Source organism: Primulina tabacum, chromosome 4 (assembly GCF_025594145.1).
Source record: "Primulina tabacum isolate GXHZ01 chromosome 4, ASM2559414v2, whole genome shotgun sequence".
NCBI classification, from domain to species: Eukaryota; Viridiplantae; Streptophyta; class Magnoliopsida; order Lamiales; family Gesneriaceae; genus Primulina; species Primulina tabacum.
In genome coordinates, this window is record NC_134553.1 from 36,471,205 (window position 1) to 36,476,468 (window position 5,264).

At 33.3% G+C, this 5,264-nt stretch overlaps 1 long non-coding RNA gene across 2 annotated transcripts; it reads right to left on the reverse strand.

Annotated features, from left to right (window-relative positions):
* Positions 1-818: 818 nt before the first annotated feature.
* On the reverse strand, positions 819-5,031 carry LOC142543232 (uncharacterized). 2 transcript variants are annotated; one of them, XR_012819707.1, is made up of 4 exons: positions 4,740-5,031; positions 4,509-4,646; positions 1,831-1,896; positions 819-1,730 (listed from the first exon to the last, which is right to left on the reverse strand). It is a non-coding gene; the product is annotated as an uncharacterized LOC142543232 (long non-coding RNA). The 2 variants fall into 2 exon arrangements; XR_012819708.1 differs by lacking the exons at positions 819-1,730; positions 1,831-1,896 and adding an exon at positions 3,415-3,732 and having other exon boundaries at positions 4,740-5,018.
* Between the last annotated feature and the right edge of the window lie 233 nt (positions 5,032-5,264).

Consider the following 5,264-nt stretch of genomic DNA (forward strand, 5'->3'; position numbering starts at 1 on the left):
TTATTCCCCATATTTCTTTATGAGTGAGATGACTTTGATCTAAGTCAAAGATTTTAGCATAACCAACACTAGCCTGAGAAAAAACCCACAGATTTATTCCCCATAGCCAAACCATCATAGTCTGCAATAAAGCAAACACAATATGTGGGAAAAAAACCCACAGATTTATTCCCCATAGCCTGAAGTCAGTAGCATATCATGACATAAATCATGGAGAAAAGATGAAGAATCAGAAGCAGAAACCCAGATGGAATAAATTACCATAATGACAAAAATTCAATTTGTTGAAATTCTTTCCAGCATAAAAATCCATTAATACCCACTTGGCCACACCAGAATCATTACAGTTTTAGTAAGTCTATGCTTCCAGCTTGACACTTCACACATGTATATCATTTCTAAAGAAACATAGAAAAAAAAGTAATAAAATAATTAAATTGTACACATGTCAATCAACCAAAACATAATGAGTAAAGCTCGATGATTATAGACTTTGCCGCAATTTATAGAGAGTGAATTGTGTACAACTACGGTAAGAGATGAAACTGAAGTAGGACAAAAGGTGTGTAACACCACGGTACCCCATGTTTGTTCGCTAGTGTGAGACCAAGGGCCCTACAAGGTGAGTATGATTCCAAAGAATTTAGAACAACAAAAGCCTGAACAAAAAAGTGATATATTGATAAAACTTCAAATGGCCATAGGACTCATAACTTTTGACAATTTTGGAATTGTGAGATGTACAAGATGATAACAAGGAGTGTCGCAAAGTTGTTGACCACGCTAAAGTTCTCTGCAAATCGAGTCATTTTGCCCATGTAAAGAGACTTTCTATTTCATAATTTTAGAACAAATTATTAAATTTTTTATTTATTTTGAACTTCTCATCGCCCCAAATTCTAAATATACTTTATTTTTACATCTAGCTCATTCAGGTTGGTTTTCATAATTTTCTAATTTTGAAATATGCTTTTCAGGCAAATTTCATTTGGTGTTTTTAAGTTCAGAACTTCAATGTAAACGGGAAATGTAGAAATTCTTCTAGAGCAAATGTCGTATTTCATCGAAAATTACAACAATTTTGGCATATTGAAGATGGTCTCCTAGTTCTAAGGATTTGAAGATGAAATATTCTATTATCCCATTAATTTTACTGCTCCAATCAGAGATTCCAGCATCTATGACCTCCCATCAACAATGTTTTCACACCATAAGATCAAACCATGTGTACACATAATAAGTTCTACTAAAAAAGAAATTCAATGTAATGATGTATGATGAAAATTCTACTCATGTAGCCGAATTACAATTTCCTACTTTATCAAACTAAAAAGTGAGAAAAATAAAAAACGTTAATCTCCCTCATTTTTCCTGTTAATGGTTCCCCTTTCTTCAAGCAACACAGAAAAATATACGAAAAAAGTAAATGGACCTCAGAATATCCAAATGTACTCATCATAATACTCTTTCCCTCAATTATGAAAGATTGTTGATATACCCGGGAAATTAAAAATTCAAAGAAGGTTATAAATCAAAAGATCACTTGAGACCAAATTATATTTATAATTAACCCGATAAACCTGGTTATAGTGATACCTTGAATCTCCATAGCAGAACAGGAGAAGGCATAATAGCTACACTTGGCAACGGTGAACTCATACCCTTCATTACATTTGACACTGTGGAATGTAAGAAATCTTCTTCAGCACTATTTCCCAGTTTATTTGTACCTGGCAGATAACATCATAACATAGTTAATATATGGAATAAATCAGTGAAAAAGGAGAAAAACCACGTCTAAAAGAAAGTGTAGGATAAATCTTCTCTCACCGACATCAAACACAACAGATCGGCTTCCAGACTTGCGTAAATGCGGACTATTGTTAGGTACAAGATCTCCAAACATAGATGGAGGTGAGATTAAAAAGGCAGTTTTATACAATCAAATCCTTCCCAAAAACTACAACTGCGAGCAGAATAAACAGGAAAACATACATGAAGTCGTATAAACAGATGGAGCTGACATGGGGCACATAAACACAATCCGATCCCTCAAACGGGTGACAGTTAGCAAGATTATTTGTGATTCAATACTTAAAATTTAACGAACGTTTTTCTCTGGGTTAAATTAGTTGAACTTTGGGTTGAAAAGCGCCAGCTAGAGATAATGAACAATCATAAAGGAATAATTTTCCAATGACACAAAACACTCAGATAGAATTCATCTTTCACAACTGGAACACGATTCCATAGTTTCATTTTCATTTTTAACCCTCAACACATGTAGTAAACTCAATGAGCACACATTATCAACAAAATAAATCCATCAATTTTCAACCATATTTCCAGATCCGAGTCCCGAATCTTTCGTTAAAACCATCATAGAAGACATTCGCATTTTAACCAGCAAGCACAACAAGAATAAATACTTATGGTGACATTCATAAATGTCATCATATTCAATATTTAGTGACATTTAAGTTTTAGTGACACCTCCAACAAATGCCCTCTATTTTAATGTCGTCTTAAATTTCCTGATATTTTTTAATATCATTATAAGATGTTAATGACAACTTCATACATGTTATTAATTATTTATATAATGACAATTTTAAATGTCAGGAAAACTCATGTTTTAAAGACATTTATAATGTCTTGTTATTATAGTAATAATGACAAATTTATATGTCAGTTAAAATCATTTATAATGACAACTAAAAGTGTCGTGTATGTTATTTATAGTGACAATAAAAAACGTCACTAATGATAGGTTATAAGGTTAATTTAAAATGTCTCATTATGTAATCTGTAATGACACTTACAAATGTCTCATTATGTAATCTGTATATAAAGACATTGAAAATGAATATGGATATGTATATGTTGATGATAATATGAAAATGTTTATGATAATATGAAAATGTTTATGTTTTACATGTTTATGAAAATGTTTATGGTTAAAGTTTACATAATGGCTCATTTATTTTGTACAAGCATTTCTATTGCATTGGATTGGAATTCATTGATTATTTTCCAATTATATCATTTTGTTACTGTTGTTATTGTACTAAATGAAATGCTATCCGTATAAAAAAGCCTTTCACACATTTCACATAGTTAAACAACTTTAAGAGAACACACATGTTTATGAAAATGTTTATGGTTAAAGTTTACATAATGGCTCATTTATTTTGTACAAGCATTTCTATTGCATTGGATTGGAATTCATTGATTATTTTCCAATTATATCATTTTGTTACTGTTGTTATTGTACTAAATGAAATGCTATCCGTATCAAAAAGCCTTTCACACATTTCACATAGTTAAACAACTTTAAGAGAACACAATTTGTAATGAAACAAATTAGTTAACAAGTTCTGATTTGAGCCAGATATAAAATAAAAAAATGTTGTTAGTTCCAGAAATATCGCTAATAGCATTTAACTTCACAGCTTTTTGTAATCAACCGATGTACCCATCACTTGACATTCATCACACATACTTAAAATTTGCTCATTATCTCAGATACATATACATTCATGAAGCACCTCATCATACAAGACAAAAAGTCCACCGAAAAATTACCCACCCAAACTTAAGCTTCCACTAAAGTCACATCCAGCAAACACAAGAAAATGAAGGAAAAAAGGACAAAAGACTTTCAAGATGATATTTATTGTCAGTCAAATCTCTCATGCTAGTACTGCTGCTATTGAACAACAAGCCATGCAACTACAACCAAGCTCATCACCACCAGAAAACCCAACGTTAGAAAGAAAAAAGGTTGCCACCATCACTACAGACGTTTCAAAAGGCAACCAATTTATAATCCTAGTTGATAGCTTTAAGCAGCATTTTCTTGTACTCATTCAGCAGACATACATTGAAATCAACAAGCAAACAATGAAAAATGATACGGCAACAGAGGTAAACTCATCATGTAATAAATAAAAGTTTTACGAAACATGTCCATTTGCGAATTCATGAAGGATCAGATAACGATACCTTATTTGACACATGGTCTAACAATGCACGGATGAGCCATGGTAATGATCTTGATCCTAGAAGTCTTGCTATAGAATACATATGAGGCGTTCCAAAAAAGGAACTATGTAATCTGGCAAAGCTTTGATATGCAATTTTGATCCTACCATCAACATGAGGGAAAGTGAAAGGTCATGAATAAAGAAACAAATGATAATATAAATCGGTATTAAATGCATTCATTTTGAAAGCATAGATCACGTTGATAATATAAACCCTTCTTCATACATGTCCTATGCATACTACTTGGGAAAATGGTCATTTTTCTACGAGTAAATAATATAACTCCTTTTTTGTTTCATGCACACCATATACAAGTCGGAAAAATACAAAAGGAGGGACCTCATTCTCGGATACTAGCTGGACATATAACAACCCAACAATGCGTCAATATTATGCTACTAACGCAAAGAAAACCATTAAATCGGATTGGAAAAAAACTCGAATCCAGACAGCTTGTATACCTGAACTATAGACTGGAATTCAAGCTAAAATGCACCAAGAATCGAAGTTGAACGGGCAGTGGTGGTCTCAAGATGCTGCAAAGGTTGTATCTAGCAGGAAAACTCGCTGGAATCGTGACTGGACGGAGCTAAATGTGGCTGGAAATCGCAGGGATAATAGGGAAAACATTAGGGCTTCGACTTCTCAACAACAAACCACTAAATAACAAAGAAATCGAGAGACACACTCACCGAAAATAGAGGACAAACTCGCACACGGAAAAAGACTGAAACAGGGCTCTCACTCGCGCTAGTTCTTCCAATCTGAGGCAAGGAAGGAGGCGCAAGGTTAGGGGAACAAGGTTGCTGGCTACTGCGCTTCGATCTCCGGTGGTCGGACAGCACACAGTGGTGGTTGGAGTCGGGACGCAACACTGACGGGAGTAGGGGAAGGGTTAAGAGATTGGGGATTTGGGTTTCACTTTCTCTCTCTTGTAGTGTGTTGTGTAATATTTTTAATTAAACTTATCGGTTCATCTTTTTACTTCAGTATGAACTTATTTTTCTTATTTTTTACTTCATCAACATTGATATGCCGAAGTAAAATATAATAAAAAAATATAGTGAAGCCCGTGTTTTTAAACATCCGAAGTAAAATATATTATTTTACTTCGCTTGTGTTATTACTGAAGTTATTGGTAATGTATTACTTCGTAATTTATTATTGCAGAAATAACGCTTGCCGAAGTAAAATCCGATTTTTCTACTAGTGAATTA